Genomic DNA, 24,041 nt, shown 5'->3' on the forward strand with positions numbered 1-24,041 from the left:
ATCTCTGTCAAAATAATGAAACCATCCAATAATCTGAACCAAAAAATCTTAGAAAAAGCTTGTTTGGAGATGAGCTGTGGGAGTTCAATATTCTGAGACACAAATGGAAGGGGGAAATGAATAAATTTGATTGCATTTAAGAATCTTTTCATATAGAAAGTAGACACTGCTCTTCTTAATACGGAAACAAGTCAAGTGTTCATGCAGCAATGGAAAGAGCTTAGGAGTTAGATCTCCATTCATATTCTGTGCTGTTGTTGAGAGCTGATGCAGAGCATGAATTCTTTTTCTTAGAACATCAGCTGGCAAATAATATATTCCATAAAAATAATAATTATTAATAAAAATTCAAGCACATTGTTATACATCCAACTTATTTTACATTACAATTTAAGAAGTAAGCAAAAACAGTTAATAACTGAAATGCATTTGCGTTTTGTCTAGGCTTTTACTACACCAATAATTTCATGGACGTTATCTAATCACAATATGCAACAACAATAAAATGTTTATTAGAATCATACATATATGTGTTAAGAAAAGGAAACACCACAGATAAGGTGTGTCGCTTTAGAGTAAAACTGAGGAGATAATTGAGGGTAACTAGTGAAGTCAAAAAAAAAAAAAGAAAGAAAGAAAAAAACAAAACTCCAAACAAAGCAAGGCATGGGCCATTTGCCAAAATGGATTCAAGATCCAACTTTTTCATAAAATAATTTTGTGAACTTGAATTGCTTGGTATGTCAGTGTTCCACTTATCCTATTCTTTAATCAAAAGAGTAGATTAGAAGAAAGGGCCTCAAAATTTTTGTGGAAAAGAGTTATTTTTTTATTTTCCTATAGCTTGAGTTGGTGGTATTTTTTGTGGATATTGGGAGGTAAGGAGACAGAAATCTATGGAAAATAGAAATCTATGGATCTAAGAAAAGAGCCAATATTAGGTTTTGTCAAGTACAATCTATTTACCTTGGAGATGGTGGTAGGTGGGTGGAGATATCCTGTGGATAAGAATGGTGGAAGAAATTTCTTCTGTAAGAGCACTGGCCTAGGGCCATAATACAAAATAAAGAACAACTTTAAAATAAAGCTCAATGTAAGATGAGCTCACCAAAATAATTAGCATCTAAATTTATTATTTTAAAATGCCTTTGTTCAATATTGTAATATTATATTTTAAAATTGAATATGAGGGCACCTGGGTGGCTCAGTCGGTTAAGCGTCCGACTTCAGCTCAGGTCACGATCTCGCGGTCCGTGAGTTCGAGCCCCGCGTCGCGCTCTGGGCAGATGGCTCAGAGCCTGGAGCCTGCTTCCGATTCTGTGTCTCCCTCTCTCTCTGACCCTCCCCCGTTCATGCTCTGTCTCTCTCTGTCTCAAAAATAAATAAACGTTAAAAAAAAATTAAAAAATAAAATAAAATTGAATATGGAACTCTTCATGGAAAATATATTTAAAAACTTTTATTTATAAAATTACATTTTATAATTAAAAACTGGTGGGGAAAATATATTATAATTTTATTAATGACCAAGTATCAAATGACACTATTTAGTGAAAAATTATTTTTGAAATTTATATTTAGTGAACTATTTAGTGAAAAACAATTAACTAAGTGGTCAAGTAAAGCAATTACAATTTATTGTATACATTTGGACAATATTATTCTTTATTGATGGTGAATATGAATCATCACAAAAGTTTTGTTTTATTTTGCTTAAATTTTATTATTTCCTTTCAGGTTTATAAAAATAATTTTCTGGAGTATAGTTGACATACAATGTTACATGGTTACAGGTGCCTAACATAGTGATCTAACAACTCTATACATTATGCTATGCTCACCACAAGTGTAACTACCATCTGTCACCATAAAATGCCGTTACAATACTATTGGCTATATTCCCTATGCTGTACCTATTATTCCTGTGGTTTATTTATTCCATAACTGAAAGTCTGTGTCTCCCACTTGTTTTCATCCATTTTGCCCATCCCCACACTCCCAGTCCTCTAGCAACCATCAGTTTGTTTTCTGTATTTATAGGTCTGATTCTGCTTTTTGTTTGTTTATGCATCTGTTTTTTAAGATTCCAATAAAAGTACAATCATGGTATTTATCCTCTGTCTGACTTATTTCACTTAGTGTAGGTAATCCTCTCTAAGTTCATCCATGTTTTCACAAATAGCAAGATCTCATCCTTTTTTATAAAAATGATTTTCAATGCTAAGTACCATTATATCCTTTTTATAATGAGGAAACTGGGGTTCAGAGAAATTACTTCTCCAAGGTAAATTGCTTATTTAGTAAGAGGCAGAACAAGGATTCATATGTAGATCTCCCTGACTCTGAAACCTGTGCTTTTTAACTACCATAGACTCTACTCCTTCCTTATATAATTATGTTACAAATATTTATTGAGCAACTGTTATCTTTGAAACAGCTCCCTGGGTACTGGGTTTATGGGCATGAAAGAAACACAAAAAGCCCTGCCCTCTTGGAATTTGCCAGGTGGGGATTGGGAGACAGAAATGAAGCTACGTAAGTAAATTATACAGTGTTTTAAGTTATCATGATGCCAAAGAGGAATAAACCAAGGGAAGAGGTAAGAAGGTATACTGAAGGATGATTGCAGTTTTAAGTAGGATGCTCAGGGAAGAACATGCCGAGAAAGTAATATATGAGTCAAAACCTGAAGGAGCTGAAAGAAATTTGCCATGGTTGTACTTAGAAGATGAAGATTCCAGGAAAGAAAATAGCAATTGTGAAGGTCCTGAAGTGGGAGAATGCCTAACAAATTCAAGGCGATCAAAGAGGCCGTTGTGACTAGAGCAGAGTAAATAAGTGGGATTGTAGAAGATAAGATCACAAAGGCACATGGAGCCAGCCTGCATAGGACCTTGTAGTTGTTGCAATTACTTAGACTTTTCTCTGGTTAGGATAAGGGCTACTGAAGGATTTGATCCACTTACATGTTTTTAGTGTTGAGCAGAAACTGAAGGGGAGAAAAGGTGGAAGCAGAGTACTAAGGAGGCTATTGACAATAATTCAGGGGGACTTAAAATAGTGATTAATGGAGGGAATGCTAGAAAGTGGTTAGTTTCTACATATATTTGGAAGATAAAGCTAATGATATGTGCTGTGGATTAAATGTGAGTTGGGAGAGAAAACTGTATAAAGGGTTTTTCTCTGAGCACCTGTAGATAAAGATGAGGAACTTAGTTTTGGACATGGTAAATTGAAATATCTATTAAACATCCATGTGGAGATATAATATGTAAGTCAGCTTGGGGTTTAGGGGAGAAGGTCAGGCTATAATTGGAGACATTAGTTATAGCAGAGGTTGGATGAAAGGGAGTTAGTGGGAGCATAAAAGATATGCATGGATTGAGCCTTTGGGTATTTCAACATTTAAAGGTTGTTGGAAAGATGAAGAGGAAACATCAAAGGAGAATGAAAAGTATGGCCAGTAAAGAAGGAGCATAACTGCGACTGCAGTAGCTAGGTGAAGAAAATGTTTACAGACTGAGGGAGTGACCAGTTGTGTCACAAGCTGCTGAGGGATCAAGTAACATAAGAACTGAAAAGCGGCCATTGGGTTTATCAACGTGAAGGTCATTGGTGACCTCCACAAGCGCAGTTCCAGTGGTGTGGTGGGAGATAATCTTGTGAGAGGTTTTAAGAGAGAATTTGCACGAACAGTCTTTTAAGGCATTTTCCTCTAAAGGGAAGGAGATGTTTGGACTATTTACTAGAGTAGAGGAAACGAGAAATGAGACAATTAGAGGTTGTTTTTCTTGGGTGGGAGAATAACATTTTACCTGTTGATGGAACATTTCAGAGGAGGTAGAAAACTTGATGTAGGAAAGAGAAGTGAGAATTGTGGAAACAATGTTCTTGTATTGGAGAAAGGAGATGAGATCAGAATATAAGTGGGGAGGCTGGCCTTTGCGAAGAGTTCACACATTTTAACCAGAGGGAAGACAGAGCAGGTGGGAATAGATCCAAGTAAAAAGAGATGTAGGGGCGAAGGCTTGTGAATGTTATTTTCTGCAATTCTCAGTCATTGACTTCTGGTGAGATGTTGGTATACAAGGTTACATTGAAATATACAATATCCAAATTAGGTAGCTAATCTCAGGTTTCTTGAATTGAAATTTACTTAATTCAAAATTAAATGCTAGAGTGTGATATAAATTGAGGATAAAACCTTTGAAAATTGTAACAGATTCATACCGTGGTTGTTAAATAGCTGCTTTTTCATTGCTATCATAAAAATTTATGCTTATTCATGGAAAGGGCTATTGTTCTCTTTTCTTCAGAAACAAGGAGATGGTAATTGTCAGTATCAACCCTACCGTTGAAGATCTAGGACAGCAATAAATATAACATTCCTTAAGTGAGGGTTAAAATCATCATAGGGTGAATGAGTATTTTTTATTTTATGATAAAATAAGTGACTTTTCCAGTGACACAAGTCTGTGGGAGAAAGAATAAAATGCATATTTGTGCATTAAAATTCTGGATTCCAACCATCTGATAGCATTTCTTGTCAAACTATTCTAACAGCTCTTATTGCTTCTGAGAATATTTTTAAAAAATCTTAACAAAAATAAACTTTCCCTTTTCTCTATCCTTTGTGCCAAAAAGAAAAAGGGGCTGTATTTTACCTTTCTCTTAACAGGTACCAAAATAACTTATAATGTGGGATTTATCCAAGAGGAATATTCCCAAAGTTTCCTAAAAAACAAAAAAAGTAACTTAAAAATAGTGTGTATTTAAGCTACATTTAGAATGTTCTGCAAGCTTAAAAGGATGTTTGGAGTTAAGTTTTAAAAACAGTGGGGTTTAGTGTAATAGGTTTGGCAACAAAATCAGGGTGGTTCATACAACTGATGAATTAATGCAGACCCAGCTGACTAACACATACCATGTGTTTGCTTTGGCAGAGAAGTTGGAAAAATAATTTGGAGAAAAAAACACATATTCGACAGATTTCACTTTTGTTGTTGTTTTGTGGGATTAAAAAAATTCTAATCAAACTTGCAAAGGTAGAGTTAACAAAGATCTTCCCATTGATTGGAATGATATTTGGAAGTTTCATAAGAAAATCAAGATGGAAGAGGATAATTTCACTTATTTCATATGTTTCTCTTAATTACTCACTGCTTAGAAATAGATTCATGACTAGTCATTTATCAATTGATACCATGTTTATGAATTTACTCTGTCTAAAAACAATAGTATAAAATGCCCCTTATCAACATTTCTAATACAATCATTGCATATAGAATCTTCTATTTAAACTTTGATGGCCAAGAACAGCATTCTCTTTTGCAATAATGATTAAATATGCTATTCTAAGACTTTCTTGCTAATTCATAGATTTGCTTTTCTTGTTGTTGTTCAGACACAAGATTAAAGCTTGTTTCTTTTATAAAGTAGATTATTTCATTGTTCCTACAAGATTTGAAAAGAATTTGTTGGCCTTTATTAAAGTCTTGGAATTCCCACTGTTTACTAAAATTCAGACATATTAATGATGTGATGGACCCAAGGCTGGAATGAGCACTGATTCCATTTTATGGGGTTGAAAATTGCTTCATAGTCTATTTTTACCATTATAAGAGGTATGTTGAATGTACTCCTAAATTGGTTTCAGGAATGAGATACACTATTTTCCACTATGGAGTAGCTTGATTTTATGTGCTGTGTTGCTAAACCATGAAATTCAGGAGATAATGGGATACTTTCCTTAGTGAAGTCTGAAAAATTCTTAAAGCTGGAGGCAATTCAGTACAGCATATATAAATATGCAACGCTATTACATAGGAAAGCCCTGCAGACTGATGAAATAGGAAATGGATTTTCAAAAGTAACCATAAAATTATTTGAAAATAATTCAAGGGGCGCCTGGGTGGCTCAGTCGGTTGAGCGTCCGACTTCAACTCAGGTCACGATCTCACGGTCCGTGAGTTCGAGCCCCGTGTCAGGCTCTGGGCTGATGGCTCAGAGCCTGGAGCCTGCTTCGGATTCTGTGTCTCCCTCTCTCTCTGCCCCTCCCCCGTTCATGCTCTGTCTCTCCCTGTCTCAAAAAAAAATAAATAAATGTTAAAAAAAAAATTAAAAAAAAAAAGAAAATAATTCAAATCTACTTTTTTGGTGTCCTTAGACAAGTTATTAACTACTGTAAGGCTCAGTCGGATTTGTATCTTAAATGGGGATAACCAATAAATATTTAATTTCTGAGGTTGCTATAAATATAAAATAAATTATGTACTATGTATTGCACTTGGTACATGGGATCATTCCTTTTCTCCCACTATACTATAACCTTAAGAGTAAGATTTTGACCCATTTTGAGTTTATTTTTGTGTATGGTAAAAGAAAGTAGTCCAGTTTCTTTCTTTTGCATGTAGCTGGTCAGTTTTCCCATTGCCATTCCCATTGTTGAAGAGACTGTCTTTCCTATTGTATATTCATTTCTCCTTTGTCTAAGATTAATTGACCATATAATTGTGGGTTTATTTGTGGGTTTTCTATCCTATTCTATCGAAACACGTAGGTGTTTATTTTTATGCCAGTACCATACTGTTTTAATTACTACTACTTTGTAATATAACTTGAAGTGTAGAGTTGTGATACCTATGGTTTTGTTTTTCTTTTTCAAGATTGCTTTGACTATTCAAGATGTGGTTCTATAAAATTTTAGGGTTGTTTTTTCTAGTTCTTTGAAAAATGCTGTTGGTATTTTATAGGTGCTGCATTAAATCTGTAGATTGCTTTCAGTAGTATAGACATTTTAACAATATTTATTCTTCTAACCCATGAACATGGAATGTCTTTCCATTTCTTTCCGTTGTCTTGAATTTCTTTCATCAGTGTTTCATAGTTTTTGGGGTGCAGATCTTTCATCTCTTTGTTAAAGTTTATTCTCATATTACAGTTTTTGGTGCAGTTGTAAATGGATCGTTTTCTTTTCTTTTTTTTTATTTTTTTTTTCCAACGTTTTTTATTTATTTTTGGGACAGAAAGAGACAGAGCATGAACGGGGGAGGGGCAGAGAGAGAGGGAGACACAGAATCGGAAACAGGCTCCAGGCTCCGAGCCATCAGCCCAGAGCCTGACGCGGGGCTCGAACTCACAAACCGCGAGATCGTGACCTGAGCTGAAGTCAGACGCTTAACCGACTGCGCCACCCAGGCGCTCCTCGTTTTCTTTTTTAAAGAAATGTTTTACTTATTTTCGGAAAGAAAGGGCGCTAGTGGGGGTAGGGGCAGAGAGAGAGACAGAGAGAGGCAATAGAGAATATATAGCAGGTTCAGTGCCATCAGCACGGAGCCCAACATGGGGTTTGATCTCACAACTGTGAAATCATGACCTTAGCTGAAATCCAGAGTCAGACACTTAACCAACTGAGTCATCCAGGCACCCCAGGAATTATTTTCTTAATTTCACTTTCTGCTGCCTTTACCCAAAAAATAGAAAAACACTCATTCAAAGAGATACATTCCCTCCTATGTTTATTGTGACATTATTTACAATAGCCAAGCTATGGGAACAGCCCAAGTGTCCATCAATAGATGAATGGGTAAAGAAGATGTGGTATACATATACAATGGAATTCTCTTTGCTATTCGCAACAACATGAATAGAGTTAGAGAGTATAACGCTAAGAAAAATAAGTCCATCAGAAAAAAACAAATACCATGTAACCTCACTCATATGTGGAATTTAAGAAACAAAACAAATGAGCAAAGGAAAAGGAGAGAGACACAAGCCAAAAAGCAGACAGATAACTGTAGAGAAGAAACTGATGGTTATCAGAGGGAAGTAGGTGGGCAGGTGGGTGAAATAGGTGATGAGGATTAAAGAGTATATGTACCATGATGAAAAGAAAAAAAAAAAGTAGGATTTTGAGAATCTTTTAAGTAATAGTTCCATATTATGTCCTTAATAAATGTTCAAAAGACTGACTTAGCCATCCTCTTTAGTATTAATGTAATGTATATTAATTTTGTCTTTTAGCAAGTGCTAAGAAGAGTCATGGAGTGAAACTCACCAGTTTTCTTTCTATTTTTAATTTGACTTTTAGGAAAACAGTGGATGTTAACAATCCCTAAAGTAAAGGAAAGAAGTCAGAAATAGCTCATGACTGCCCAGAAATGAAAGGTGATGAGTGTGAGTTAAAGATGGTGACACAAATACCGGTAGTGAAGAGGTTGGTCAGGCTTCGATATAGAGGTTAAGCGAAGTTGTCAGCGTATTCACATAGGTGTTGAGAGAATATTCAGGGGAGGAGAACCTAAAAGTGCTGGACAATGGGAGAGGTGCATTTTATCTGATTAATACAACTTTCTAGATTGGATTTATTACTTTTATTTTATTAATGAGAAACAGAAGACTAGAGAATTGAGCCCATAGCTGTGTAGCTAGTAGTGTATGAAGAAGCTGAAATTCACACTAGGATAATCTGCCTTGAAAAGAAGTCCCCCCTACCTTTTGTTTGCCTTTGAAAAATGCCTTTTTCTAGAACTTTCTCATAGTAGTAGAAGGGAAGAACTAGCTTCTTTAAAAAATCATTAATGTTTGCCATATATTTTCAAGAGGTATTCTCTCATCTAATTTTCAGAACAACACTACGAGAAAGGCATTATTTTTTTTTCATTTTCCATAGAAAGAAACAGACCCAGAGATTAAATAGCCTTTTTAAGGTCACACAGCTTCTAATTTAGCAAGCGGTGATTCAAATCCAATTCTGTCTAGTTCCAAACTTATACTTATACTAGTACAACATGCTGCCTGAAAGAACGAGATCAATAAGAATGAGAAGTCACACTCAGGTATAAATAAAGATTTGGGGAATTAAAAAAAAATTTTTTTTAATGTTTATTTGTTTTTGAGAGATAGAGATAGAGATAAACGGGGGGGGGGGTGGGGGGGAGAGAGAGAGAGGGAGGGAGGGAGGGAGGGAGGGAGGGCGAATGAGTGGGGGAGGGACAGAGAGAGAGGGAGATACAGAATCTAAAGTAGGTTCCAGGCTCTGAGCTGTCAGCACAGAACCTGATGTGGGGCTTGAACCCACAAACCATGAGATTATGACCTGAGCCCAATTGGATGCTTAACCTACTGAGCCACCCAGGTGCCCCTGGGGAATGTGTTTGTAATGTACGTTGAGGAGGGGAGAGTGGAAACAGAGATGAGAATCCAAGATTGAGCTTTTGGTGTAGAGGGCAAGGAGCTTGACTTGTTTCAACTTCTCCCAAACTTCTAGACTCCTACTGTATTGCAAAATTACTTTCTATTCTCTGAACTTTCCATGCTATTCCGTGCTTCTGTACCTTTGGGCATGTAATTTCCTCTGTCTAAATATCTATTTACTACTCTTCTTTTTCTTAGAAAACATCTTTTTAGTCTTGAAAATGTCCAAAATTTATTTTTTTTGCAAATCTTTTGTTAATTCAACCAATGTTGAATGGGATGTTCTTTTGGGATTCTTAGTCCAGTATTGCCTCAAATAATTACCTCAGAAACATCTTTCAGTGACTCTGGAAGCACAAAATAGGGCTGCTGAGAACTGATTGTCCTGAAGATTTTCCAATCTTATATATAACTGTGGATTTGATAATCTTGCAAGATTATGCTTAATGAATAAACTCGTTAGATCTCAAGGTGAAAGAATTGAAAATTTAGACACACACAGACACAGACACACACACTCACACACATTTGTTTGTTAGCTGAAAATATTTTTAAAACGATTAAGGGATCATTCAATCCCTCTGTACTTCATGCACAAACACGAATACACACATATGTGCATATACACACATATGTGCATGTACACACACATATGTGCATGCACATACACACACATGCACACACGCATAGGCACTATTCTCAATTTGAAACATTGCATAGGATTCCCAGAGATCCCTACCACTGTCTCCACACCACATGGTCTCTACCCTCAACATACTTACCTGATGTCTCTCATTATGCTTTGTACATAATAATAATGTACAGATGCTTTGTTCATAATAAGCAACTGGATTTCAGAGGAAATAGCACAATTGTATGAATTAAAAGAGAAGTATGATGAAGATTAGAATCAATTAGACCCTTCTGGTATGTGCACCCTTGTTGAGGAAGAGAGATTCTGTTACACTGATTTTCAAGTCCAACATCTAATTTCCAATGCATATCTAATCAGAATCTTACCATTATCTTTTCTTAAAGAATTACTGTTGTATCATAAATATTTTGCCTGTAAAATTTGACTCACAGTAAAGTTAGATTACTGATGCAGAGAGCAAGGACTGTTTACTTTTTTCTCTGCTCTGTGCCAAGTCTATAGTGTGTGGTAGTGTAGAGCATTATATATATATATAAACTATATATATATATAGTTTTTTTTGAAAACCAGTATTTTTCTAGTCACACATTCATTGAGAATCATGAATTTTAAAGTAGATTTTATCACTAGTACAAAATATAGTGATATGTTCATTAATGATTATTTTATTTTCTTTTCCATTCACTGAATTTCCCATATGTATAATCAGGGTCAGTTAAAAAAAAAGAGAAGAAAGACTTATTAGGGTCAGAAAAGAAAAACATGAAATTCAGGGTTAGCAATTAATTGGTGAATCTAGAATATTCCAGCAAAAATAAGTCTTGTTTGGCTATGTTCATTACCCATGCTCTCAGTTATTTACTGCCCCCTTCCTTTTCTTTGGGCTGTATTGATCAAGGATAAAAGTGAACCAGAGATCTATGGTTTGATTTGATCATTGGAAATAAAAATGTTTGTCTTTGAATATAACTTGGGTCATGGTCTCCTAGATTTTGTGGATTGCTGTTAATGGTGAAAATTCAAGACCATTGCTTTTGTAATTCTTGGTCAATGGTCAATGCTTGGCTTGGGCACTGAAGCCCTAAAAAGTGGGCTCATTAAGTAACAAATACCTCTAAGTTGGATGAACAGAACTGTTTTAAAATGTGTATTTGGTCTGGCATTTCTGCATTATTTGTTAAACCCACAAAATGTAGATTTTTATCTCTAACTTCTATTCACTCAGTTGTGGCTACTTTAGGAAGTAGTTTTTTCTTTTCTTTCCTTCCACAATGAGAACTGTAAGATTGTTGTTGGTACAGCTTGACCACTGCTTAACAGAAGCAGCTTGTTTATATTACTTCCTGTATTTTTTAAAGACCAGCATTTATTATCCCTTAAGAAGTCTTTAACAGCTTTCTTTCCTAGGGATTTTTTTTTTCTTGAGGAATAAGTCATGAACTCAATTAGGTTAATAATTTCTTACCCATAATGCCATAATGAATTTATTCTCCACTCAATAGCCTTTGGAGAAAATTACTCAGTATTTAGAAGGGGAAAAATAAGGTTATAAGAAATCTTTTCTGGGAGGGTATATTTCCCAGATTCTTGCCTTAAAAAACCTATTTGGGTACTTTTAAATAATCCTCCATGTGATAAGTTGAGGTTCTATATCTATCTAGTCTTTTGGAAATGGAAGGTACTGAAAATTCTGTTTTGGCTGAGTAAAGAAAAGTTAATGACCTGTCTAGTAGTTGAATTTAAGCATACTAGCTTGCGACTGTGTTGCCAAAACAAATGAAAATTCATTGCCTGCTATTGGAACAAATTTAGTTAGGTAACACTTCATTTTTTGGGCATCATCTGGGGAGTGAGTTATTCTACGTAAGCGAATTTTCCACATAAATGCCTCAGAGTTATCTTTTGAAAACAGAAATCAGGGTCCCTTGATCTCTTGCTGAAAACCTTCAGTGACTTCCCATTGTCTGTCTAAAGAACAATATATTGCTTTATAATCTACCATTCCAGTTTCATCTCCATCCACAGATGATCCACCTCAGTTTACTTGCCATTCTCTAAACCTACCATGCTCTTTTAACTGTTTGATTCCCAAATGCCATTCCATGGGGTTACAATTCCACATGAGTTTAGTAGATATCTTCTCTGTGTTTCTTTAGCCCCAGTGCATATTTCCAACATAGAAACCATACTGTATGGTGATTTTTAAAAAATTTTTATGTCTCCTTCACTACATTGAGAACTAATAGTGGTCAGGGACCATGCCTGTCTGTACTTTTATTTTCTTAATCTTCATGTCTTTAGAGACGCATATGGTGCCTGACACATGGCAATGTTATATTTGTTTCCTATGGGTGTTGAAACAAATTGCCAAAAACTGGGTGGCTTAAAATGATAGAAATTTATTTTCTCATGGTTTCAGTTCCAGAAACCTGTAATTGAGGGGTTAGTAGAGCTACAGTCTCCTCTGAGACTCCGGGGGTGAATCTGTTCCATGCCTCTTCTAGCTACTGGGTGCCTGCCAACAGTCTTTGGCATTCTTTGATTTGTAGCCACATCACTCAATCTTCACCATCATCTTTACATTGCCTTCTCTTATTTCTGTTTCAAAACTCCATCTACTTTTCCCTAATAAGGATACATGTGATTACAGTTATGGCCCACATGGATAATATAGGATAAGTTTCTGTTCTCAGGATCCTTACCTGAATCATGTATTTTGCCATATAAGGTAACATGCACAGGTTCTGGGAATTAGACCATGGAAATATCTTTGGGAACCATTATCAGTCTATCACAGATACTTAATGTATTTTTAAACAGAATTACCTATTCAAATACTAAAAGTTTCAAAATATTAAAGCATATTTGAAGAAAATATTACTAAAGTATATCTCATACTTTCTTGATTCCTTAATTATAGTGTGGTATTCAGATCATAATTTCATCTTATGTACCAGTATTTTCTGATTATGAAAAGTAAACTGTACTTTCAGTCATAGATTAATTTTAGGCTCATAGAGAGTGTAAGAGAGCTCTTTCACTGCTCTCCAAATATTTTTAGACTGCAGTAGTTATTGAGCTATCTACAGAACTATACATACAAATAAGATTCAGTTCCTTTTTCAAAGAAATTACTGATTAGTGTGGAAAATAGATATGGAAGCAGAACTATATCAATAAAACATGAAACTTTTGTATGGCTACAGGGTTAACCAAACCTTCAGTTTTATGTAGGGGAAATTAACATTTGGTTAACTTTCTCTCTCTGTCCCCCTCGAAACCTGGCAAAAATGACATATCAACTGTATTTTTGACATTAGTTGTGGCAGAAATGTCCCTTAATTAACAAATTGCATCTAGATTTGGAAGAAGTATGAATGAGCTATATTAAGAATAAGTGAACTATGAATAACTGATGGGGAAGTCATAGCAGGATTGCTACACAGTGCTAAGAGCTTAGCTGGGGTTGGAAATGAGAATTTATGGTAGATCCAAGCTTTAGAGTCATGTGATTTCTCTCTAGCAGAGTCTAGTCACCCAAGGTATAGGAACAGACAAGATGGGTTTGTGGTATTCCTCCAGGTTAGAGTTTTTCCTGGTTAGTTTCAGTGGAATTATGTGGGTACTAGGGACTTGAAGATGCTGGCTAGAGTGGTTCTGGTGACAAACCATGGGCTCTTGGGGATGAAAAGTGGGTAGAAAGGGATCAATAGGTTGGAAGGGAATGGATAATTCAAGGGCCTTTATCCTTCTTTGTGGCAGAAGAGATGTTGTCAGTAAGGGCATGAGATATGGAAAGGAAAGGAAATAATGGTTGAAGTAGAAAAGTTTGCATGAAAGAAAACAAACATGGGCCAATTCCTTGGGTGACAAGAACTTGCTCTGGGAGGGGGTGATTGATACAGAGAGTAGGTTGAAGGTAGCCGACACTAAAAAGGTTCGGAAATCATGCTACCATGTGGGATAGATCATCTGTCTAGATGACTCAAGATGACAAAAGCACTTGGGAGAGGAGACAAGACCCTGAGTCAAATAGGAAATCCCCAAAGAATTGGAGGAGTTACTCAGAGGTCAGGAGATGATAGCGGCAAGGGGAGAAACGAGACTAAAAGGGACAATGAGTTGTTGCATAGGTTAGAAGATGGTGGGGAGACTGGAGGCAGGGGCAATGTGGGAGAGGCAGGTTAGTTTATAACAGTAGAGAAAGCACTTTCAGAAGGGGATGATGAGTGTTTGCTGTGGAATGGAGATTCCAGAAGGCCCTGGGCATGAATTTGGGTTGCAAGAAGAGAACAGTGTGGAAAGAGGCAATTGATTGTGCAGAAGTTGTGAAGAAAGCATAAGGTAGTTAGGTGATGAAAGTGAAGGAGAAAAAGTCTAAATTCAGGAAAAGGCAGTAACAAAGAATGAGAGGTAAGATGCATGGACAGAATTGATAGCCTGAAATATCCTAACTCTGAAGTCAGTCATTCCAGGTTAGGGTCCTCAGAGGTAACTAGCTTGGTTTCAGCAGAGAGGTTGAAAAGCGTTGCAAGGTGGTGAAGCACCCAGCTTCAGCTCAGGGTCAGTGGCAGGGATTGGCCACAGCTCTCCCTTCTTACTGCTGTCCAGGGTAAAAGGTGTTTTCTTTTTGTGAATTATGTCAGCTTCAAACATACTGCTTTTAATCTATTTTTGAGATTAGAATTGGAGTTTATTTTTTTTCTATAATTGAAGACCTTCTGTTCAGTAAAATTCATTTAAAAATAGTCCTTCCCTTGTTCTGGTTTTCTACCTATAATTTTAGAGTATTGGATAGATAGGATATTTTCATATGAAGATTTTAAAAAGTAAAGCCTAGCTTCCTTTGTAACATGCTGTATAACTTTATTCTTCTATATTGAGCATAAATCCTTTCTTTATTAAATTGGTAGATGAAATTGTTTAATAATTTTTAAAAATACTAAAAATTCGTGGTTACCTGCTCAAGGTAGCTTTTAGTTTGTCAGAGGAGGTAGTGAGTTAAGCACTTGTTAGTTTTATAGCTAAAATCTAATTACCCATGTTTATTAACAATAAAGTAGTAAGTTTGAGTTTGAGGTTTTCCTTTCTTTCTTTTTTCCCTCCTACCTTTCTAATCTTTTCAGCTAGGAGAAGTCAAGCCCAGGAATCATATATCTGCAACTTGGGCTGTTGTATCCTAATGTTCTAACTCAGAGACCCACAAGCACTTGTCTCCCCTTGACATGTTTATGTTCTCACAATTTGGAAGAGCAGTAATAACTTCTAGGTCCAACACTTCCAGCATTTTGAGATTTGATGGTTTAGAACATTTGGCTTAGACTGAAGGACCTCTCCATACTTGCAGAGAAATTCTCTTTCTTATAGATCATTAAATATATTTTTCTTTGACCTGAGTTAATTTTCTCAGGTAATCTCATTACATTCTTGGCACCATAAATTCATAACTTAAATTGTGCTAAACTGAAAATGTAGCATATTAATATTTTCGGTAGACTTGCTTGGCTTCTGTATCCCTCACTTAACTTTCTCACTTCAGTTAAGAATAAATAATAAATATAATACTGAAATTATAAAATACTTTTTCATCTATAAAGATTTTTTAAAAAACCAATCTTGAAAATAAAGATCACATTCCTTTTTTTTTTTTTAATTGAGAGAGAGAGGGTGCAAATGAGTGAGGGCAGAGAGAGAGAGAGAATCCCATGAGGGGCAGAGAGAGAGAGAAAGAGAGAGAGAAGCAGGCCTCATCCGAAGCAGGACTTGTGCTGACCTGAAGCGGGGCTCATGCTCACAAACCATGAGATCATGACGTGAGCTTAAGTCAGATGCTTAACCTATCGAACCACCCAGGCACCCAAGATCACATTACTTTTACGAATTCCCCCCCGCCCCCGAACTTTATTAAGGAATAATTGACAAATATAATTAATTGTATACATTTAGAGTATACAATGTGATGATTTTTATACACACACACACACACATACACACACACACACACACACACACACACACACACACACACACACACATTGTAGAGTGGTTATGAAGACCAAGATAACACACCATCATCTCACACAGATAACTAATTTTTTTTTTTTCTGGTGAGAATGCTTAAGGCCTACTCTCAGCAACTTTCAAGTATATAACATTAACTACATTATTGTAGATGACATATGATCTATTAACTGCAATGTTATTAACTATAGTCATCATGTTGTACACTATACATTATATTTTGTAAGAAATATTTTTAATTCCACTGAAATTTTGGAAACGAAATATGTTTAAGTTTTAGATTCCTTTCCAAACTATGTTAATATATTTAATTAAAATATTTTCAGTTTTTAGGCAATAAATCGTAACTGAGAAAATGAACCAGATTTCTCATCATTTTACATTTTTAATAAATGTTTTTCTATGCAAGCATGATCATTATACTGAAGAAGTTAAAGTTACTTGAATAAAAAATTATCTTTTGTCATTTCCTTTATCAATTTTTTAAAGTTAATTGAGAATTATTCTTTGTTCCACAGAAAGTTTGAAGATAAATGATTATTGCTCTTGCTCTCTCAGACCTAGGAAAAGTTTATTATGATCAAAACTTTAAATTAAACCAAGAGAATACAATGATTCTTAAGTAGATAGATAAAAATTATGTCCCTTAGCTTATTCTCAGTTATTCTTAGATATTTGCTATATATATATATATATATGACTTTCTTTTAATTAGTGATATTATCAGCATTAACTATAACTTTTATTATGGAAATGACTGAAATATAATACAGGAGATGATATTACCTTTTTATAAGAAATGAATGCAGGATTCAAATATAACGGACTCTGAGACTGCTTACCAGAGTGAAAACTATGCAAAAAGATCATATTCTCCCAATGCAGTGCTTAAAGGAGCATTCCTAAAACCTTGCAAGTGTTTAGTTACCTAGTGACTAGGGATTACATGAAAAAAGTAATATGTTGGATTTCAAACCAGTTTGGACCTAATTTAACTGAGCTCTCAATAATGTTTTCTTTAAATAACTAGGAGAGAACATTTTCTCTGCAAATTCTAATTCTGATTCTTTGGCTCTGCTATCAGGTAGGCTCTTGCTCTGAATTGGCTTGACATTTCACTTCTAATTCCTGGGCAAAGATTGCTGTAGTTTAGCTTGTGTAGAAAGGCATGTGTATTTTTTTTTTTTTCTGTTGACATTTCACTTGGTCATTTTCTTTTTGAAAAAGTGACCTCCAACTTTGCTCTTTATCTCTTCTCTCTGTCAATTTCTGCCTCCCCGGATCTCTATTCCCTGGAAGTGCTTTTATCAACAAGCACAGCCCTGCCCAGCTAGCAAGCCAATTGTTATCTAGGTGAGAAGAGTATTAAAGCTTTTAAGTCCACCAAGTCTAGAATTATTCTAGCTATTATCCGTGTATCAAGCTAAACTGCACAATATTTGCCCCAGAGGGAGACATTATCTTTATTATTCTGGTCAGAAAACAAATTGCCCCTGCCCTGGAGTGAGATACTAACTTCCTGAGTGCTCAGTAAATTGAATGGAGCTTGTCCTTACAGATGGACTTAATTTATACAACTGATTTTCTGCTTAGATTTTCCTGTGTAGGATGAATTTCTGCCTTAAGCATAGTGTCCGTGTCTGAAGCCCGTATATCTTACTTGATTTTACTAATTTCTATCACCAAGATACATGTCTTTTCCTTGCTCACAACCATCTCTGCCTTGTGTCCCTTTGTGAATGAGCTGATGGCATAGACCCCAGGCCTAAAGGACCTGAATTTGAATCACATTTAGATATTAATATATGTGAACATGAACCACACACAACTTGATCACACCTCTCTGGGCCTTTGTCAGACTGCCTGATGGACCTCACAATCTACTTCACTTAGATGTTTCCTTAGATACTGTTTGAAGTGTGGGTGAAAATTCTTCATGGCTTTTTTCTATGACTTGTGGCAGCTTTTGCCCCTGGCTATGTTTTAAAGGATGTTTGTATATCATACAGTCTTGGTCTCCATACCCCCTATAGAGGTAAAGGGCAGATTTTATTCCTGACCAGGACAGTGAAAGTATTATCTTCCTCTTGGACAAAGAATGACAATGTTAGTTAGCTTTACTCTTTAAAGATTGAGGGGTTTCCTAAACTCAGGCTTTATAAAATGTGACCAAACCCACTGTGTGCTCAGCCCACTGGGGCCTTCCTACTGCCCCATGGGGTTTACTAGTTGGGGGGAGAAGAGATTTAAATATGAAGCTCATGCTGCTTCTGTGCTATGAGTAATAAAGCCCTTTGTCTCTGACCCAGGAATTTCATGTCTTCTGCTAACACTTATGAAAGTATGATAGGCTAAAATCTGAGGTCCTTCACAGTTCTTGCAACTATTCCACTTCATTTTCATGAAGCAGAAAGAATACAGACTTTAGAGTAACCTGTATCAGAATTCTGATTCACTCACCTGCTTTGTTATCTCATACAAATTAATATCCTCTGTCTCAGTCTCTTCATTCATAACACGGGCTAATGTTGAAGATTAGACGGTGAATGTATATTTGGGGCACCTGAGTGGCTCAGTCGGTTGAGCTTCCCATTTAGGTTTCAGGTCGTGATCTCGCGGTTTGTGAGTTCGAGTCCGGCGACAGGCTCTGTGCTGACAGCTCGGAGCCTGGAGCCTGCTTCTGATTCTGTGTCTCCTCTCTCTGCCCCTCCCCCACTTGTGCTCTGTCTCGCTCTATCAAAAATAAATAAATGTAAAAAGAAAGAAAATGAATGTATATAGACTGGGTTTCCATATTTCAACGGATCATAGAGATAATGTTTTGAGCCAGGACATTTGGTCCTCAAAGCCATGTTCTCTATACTGCACCACATAAATCTGATAGGAAATGCCATTTGATATATTGTCTAGCCTGTTCTTTCTCTTGCTTCACTAATTTCAGCCATAGTTATCATAAATACACTTTCAATGTCTCTAGTTAATTTTTCACTAGATTTTTTTAGGAAAAAAACCCCAAGTATCCTAATTAGAAGTATTGGTTGGATTGAGGATCTTACCTCTTACAAAATGACACTTTGTATATTTTACACATTTCCCTTCAAAATATAAAGAACTACATCCCTTTAAAGACTTCACCCCTTCCTTTTTTTTTTTATTACATAAGATATCTGAACAGATTTTGCATTTAACTTTCACTGGCTGAAAATCTCATAGTACTGTTCAGCTACTGCCAAAATATTCCCATTCTGCAATCATTCACTTAGCCCTAAAACCTTCCTCAAAGCTCAGATCAAACTACCACATACATTGTATGCCTAACTGAACCTCTTAAAACTTAGTATTGCTGTCAGAGAAAACTGTTTTGTACCTTTAGGAAGCCATGTGATCCATATGGTTGCATATTATTAGTATGATGCTATTTTGGAGATGTGAAAAAATTAAATTTTCATTCAACATTAAGGCACATTGTGTTGATCACATTGAAAATACAATGAAGATTGTATTTTTTACAATGAAGATCGAATTGCAAAATATTTATATCATCTACTTTATTTAGCTTGGATATTCTTAGAGTCCTGTTGTTATTATCCTCCCAGCCTCCGAGTCTTCTCTCCTAATGAAAATGATGAAGGCAACACTTGCCTTTCCTTAAATTATTAAACTTTCTCTATTCAAGGAATTTTAAAATCTCATTTCTTTGTCTGGCTATGATTTGGGAAAATAAGTATATTTCTTTAGCTTTGCCTCTGACCGAATGTGCAATTTCCATGATTTCTGTTACTGTTCCACTATATCATTTATATGTAAATAATAGTGATATTTGTCAATCAATTCATATAACGATTCTGGTTTAACAGTTGTATAATGCTTAGCTCCATCATAACACTACTCTGTTGTATTTAATTATTCTTAAGTGGCTAAAATAATGTTCATTTAATTTCATCTTTTCATTTATTTATTTGCAAACTGCCTGTTTCAAAAAAGGATTAATGTTATTTATAAAGATACATATGCTCTAATTAAATATGAAATAAGAAATGAGGAAATTGGGACAAAGAAAAAAGAGCCACATATTTGCCTAGAAGATTTCAAGCAAGCGAAGCAAATTGAACATAAAGATTCGTATTCAATTTATTGTCCATGAGATAATAAAATTATTTTCTCATTGCAAAATGAAATTTTTTTCATTAGCATGAACTTTACAATGTAATTAACAATGTTCTCAGCCAAATCTTTATGGAAACTATATTAGTCTGCTTTGACTACCATAATAAAGTACCACATACTGGGTGGCTTAAACAACAGTATTTCTTACAATTTCTTCCCAGCCCTCACTAGGAAGTCCAAGATAAAGCACTGGCCAGTTTGGTTCCTGATGAGGTTTCTCTTTTTGGCTTGCAGAGGTCTGCCTTGTCTTGTGGCAGAGAGAAAGAGCACCCTGGTAACTCTTCCTCTTTTTATAGGGGCACCAGCCCTACTGGAGTAGAGCCTTGCCCTTAGACCTCATATAACCCTTATCACCTCCTTACAGGCTCTATCTTCGAATATATCCACACTGGGAGTTAGAACTTTAACATATGAATTTGCAGAGTGGGGCACATTCAGTATTTATGACAATATTTTATAAGACTATTTTTTTTGTAGAATCCTTCAGTAGAGGTCAATGGCGCTATCCCAAGTATATTTGGGTAAAGGCACAACTGGTGTTCATTTTCATAATAGCTATATCTAAGTTTGGAAACAATGTAAATATTTACTAGCAAGATATTTATTAACGAAATTTTTGTGTTTTCATATGATAAATTTTATGTCATAATTAAAACTGTCTTCAGAGGATCCTTAATTAGTGGATAGTTATGAAATAAATTTTAGCGAAAGAGTGAGGATACAAACTCCCGCATTCCAGTTGTAATCATGTTTCTGTCGAGGAAATGTAAGAAGAAAAGATTAACAGTGATTAACTCTGGGAAGAGGAATTTAAAATGATTTTATTTTCTCATATTTTAAAAAGTTTCCACTTACAGTGATTACACATAATGTCTATAATCACTGATGGAAAACTCAGTGGATGTTAAAAATAAAATCCATCTGACTTACTTCTGACCATGAAAGAAATCCAAGTACTAGCACAACTTTTGGGACTACATGACATATTTCTAATCCTCCTTTCTGGCTTTCCTTTCTCTTCATAAAGCCCACACCCTGGTCAAACCAAGCTTCTTGTTGTTAGGTGAATAGTTATTCATGCTTCTTTCTTTACCTTTGTGCTTGTGCTGTTAGCTTTGGTTCCTCCAGTAACTCTGCCCCTCTGACTCTAATTGCCAAATTCTGTCTAGTGATGTGTTCCTTGTTCTCCACCAACTTAATGTAGTTGTCTTTACTTCCCAAATTCTTGTTGAATGCATCCCTCCTATAGACTCCTAAATTACTTTTGGCTTTTTTCTAGCAGTAATGACCTTACAAGAAAACATTATTCATGGGAATGATTTTTTTTTCTCCCTTTAAACTCATAGTCCCTTAAGACCGATCTTTTCCTACTCACTTTGTGTCCTTACAGTGCCTACCATAGATAAAGCAGATGTTACAATTACCTATTGCTGCCAAAACCACCAGAACCTGGTGACTTAACAGCAACTATTTCATTATTTCTCTGGGACTTACCTGGGCAGTTCTTCTATTCCATATGATGATGGTTGGGACTGTAGTCGCCTGAGGATTCAAATGAGCTGGAACAGACAAGATGGCTCACTGAAAACTGGTCATTCAACCTAGCTGTCAGCTGGAAACTCAGCTGGGCTGGTCTACCAGAGTAGTCTGGACTCTTCACAGCCTGGTGGCTGGGTTGCAAGAGAAAGCATGCCAAGAACAAGAGTTCTCAGAATCAGAAAATAAAAACTACCGGTCTTCTTAAAGCCTGGGCCTGGAATTGTCATGGCACATTTCTGTTACATTCTATTGGTTGAGGTGGTCAGAGAGCCAGCCTAGATTCAAAGAAAGGGGAAATAAGTGTCACCTGTCAATGAGGAGAGTGAACAAGAATTTGCAGCCACGTTGAATAATCACAGCAGGTAAACATGTTCATTTATTCAACCAATATTATGGAGCTCACTGGGGTTATAGCCATGAGGAAAAAAAAAAACAAGCAAAACTCCTGCTCATTGTGAAGCTTTCATTTTATTGGGAAAAGAAAAAAAAATAAAAAGTAAAATGTGTAGTACATTAGAATATGATAGGTGTTATGAGTGAGATGACCTTGCCACAGTGTTCCCATTGCCTGTTTGTCCCAGTTTAAATACTCACACATCCCTTTTCACTCTCAAAAATGTCTTGGTTTGGACAAAAATTTATTTGGCCATCCTAACTGGTGGAAAATGAAGCAGAGAAGGGCTTAGAGAGTATAGGGTGTTGAGGGCTGTGAATATAAGTAAGATGATTAGTAAAAATATCACTGAGAAAGTGACACATGAGTAGAGACCTAAAAGAAGTAGGGAAGCAAAGATGTATGGTTATGTTTATGTGCTTCAGCTCAGTGACATTTTTAAATTTAAACATAAAAAGGAAGAAAAAAATTAGTGGTATACATTATATATAAAATTCACAGGCTTCTGCTTCTTCTAAACTATCATGCTTCACAACTAAATTGGTTAATTCAAAATACCCAGGTCCCCCTTTTTCTTATTTGTTTCTATATGTAGAATTTACATGTTATATAACGCTCACTTTGGTGTTAGAAAAGCTTCTGAGATGAAGTGAATCAATTTGGGCATATTCTTCCTTACAAAAAGAAACAAACAAAAAACAGAGAGCTACTTCTAAAAGCCACTCTATGTTATTATTTATATTATTTTGGAGAAAATTGTGAAATACATGTGCTATTCACCAGAGGGTGCTATAGCCATCTGAAACAAAGTACAGTGGCATAGCCAATCTTCAGGTATTCTCAAGAGCTTAGACTTTTGCCTGGAAAACATTTGTTAAAATGTTCTCTCTTCTCTGTTTTTTCCTTTTTATTTTCCATTCTCCTCATATTACCTTCAACAACTCTACCAAACTTTAATCATATCTTATGTCAACTAATATTAAATCATTTGAGATCGCTTGAGCCTTAACTGCTGATATAACCATGAATCACAAACACATAGGTAGTTCACAAAAATGATGCAGGTGTATGTAAGCCAAGGTTGATATACTGAAACACATTTCCTGCCTAAAAGTGACTTTCATGTTTTGTCATGGAAAACACTAACATCTGGTTATTATACAATGTCATCTGAAGGAATAAATGCATGATTGTATAAATAATCAACATATTTATAATGTTAGTTTGCTTTTTGCCCATGGGATTAAAAGCTTATGTTTAAATAAGAGAATAAAAATATTTTGGCACCATAAGTTATGGTAAAGTATGAACCAACGAGCTACATTTCCCCATAAGCCTGGATGAGATGGTTTTACTATTTATAAATATAGGTAACAGTAGTACCTGTTTCAAGAGGTTGATGTGTAGATTATATAGGTAATTCATGCAAGAGCCCCTAACACAGTGCAGGGCACATAGTAAGCCCTTATTAGTGTTATTTTTTGGAAATCTGGAGTTGGACTATCTGGGTTGAAATCCTGGCAATATCACTTACTATCTGAGTAATATTGGCTAGGTTATTTAATCACTCTGTGCCTTGGTTTTCTCATATTTAAGTTGGTGATAACCATATCATTTACCTCATACATTTGTTAAACCAATGAATTTAAATGAACTAATACACACAGAGCAATTATCACAGGGCCTTTCTCAGTCAACGCCCCATGATTGTTATTACCAAACGACTCTAGCTTTCCAAGATATTGCTGCTTTCCTTTAACATACCCAGCATGTTTTGTTTGATTTCTATGATGCCTACTTTTCTTTCCTGGGGTCTAAATTGTTTTTTCTTTGCTTGACCACTTTTGGGCTCCCTTTCCAACCAAATGATATGTTATCCACCACTTGAACTATAGGCCTGGTTGTTTCCCAAGTGCCATTGGACAGCTTCTGCATGGTACTAAACCATGTAGGTACTAAAATATCTTCCTTACAGTGATGGGCTGCTATTTTTCCTAATTGTCAAAGTAACTATTTCCATTAGAGAATGATTTGGAAAGCTCACTGATGGGCAAGGGAGTAGAAAAAAAA

General features: G+C 35.7%; 1 long non-coding RNA gene across 1 annotated transcript in view; it reads right to left on the minus strand.

Moving 5' to 3' along the window:
* The window catches only part of LOC109248539 (uncharacterized), a 54,782-nt gene extending 33,014 nt beyond the window's left edge, over nucleotides 1-21,768 (minus strand). Inside the window, exons 1-2 of the long non-coding RNA XR_002072106.2 lie at nucleotides 21,533-21,768; nucleotides 967-1,045 (exon numbers count right to left, since the gene is read on the minus strand). This is a non-coding gene — a long non-coding RNA (uncharacterized LOC109248539). The remainder of the gene's footprint in view (nucleotides 1-966; nucleotides 1,046-21,532) is intronic.
* Nucleotides 21,769-24,041: the final 2,273 nt, after the last annotated feature.

Source organism: Panthera pardus, unplaced genomic scaffold (assembly GCF_024362965.1).
Source record: "Panthera pardus isolate Hobbes unplaced genomic scaffold, ASM2436296v1 HiC_scaffold_17, whole genome shotgun sequence".
NCBI lineage: Eukaryota > Metazoa > Chordata > Mammalia > Carnivora > Felidae > Panthera > Panthera pardus.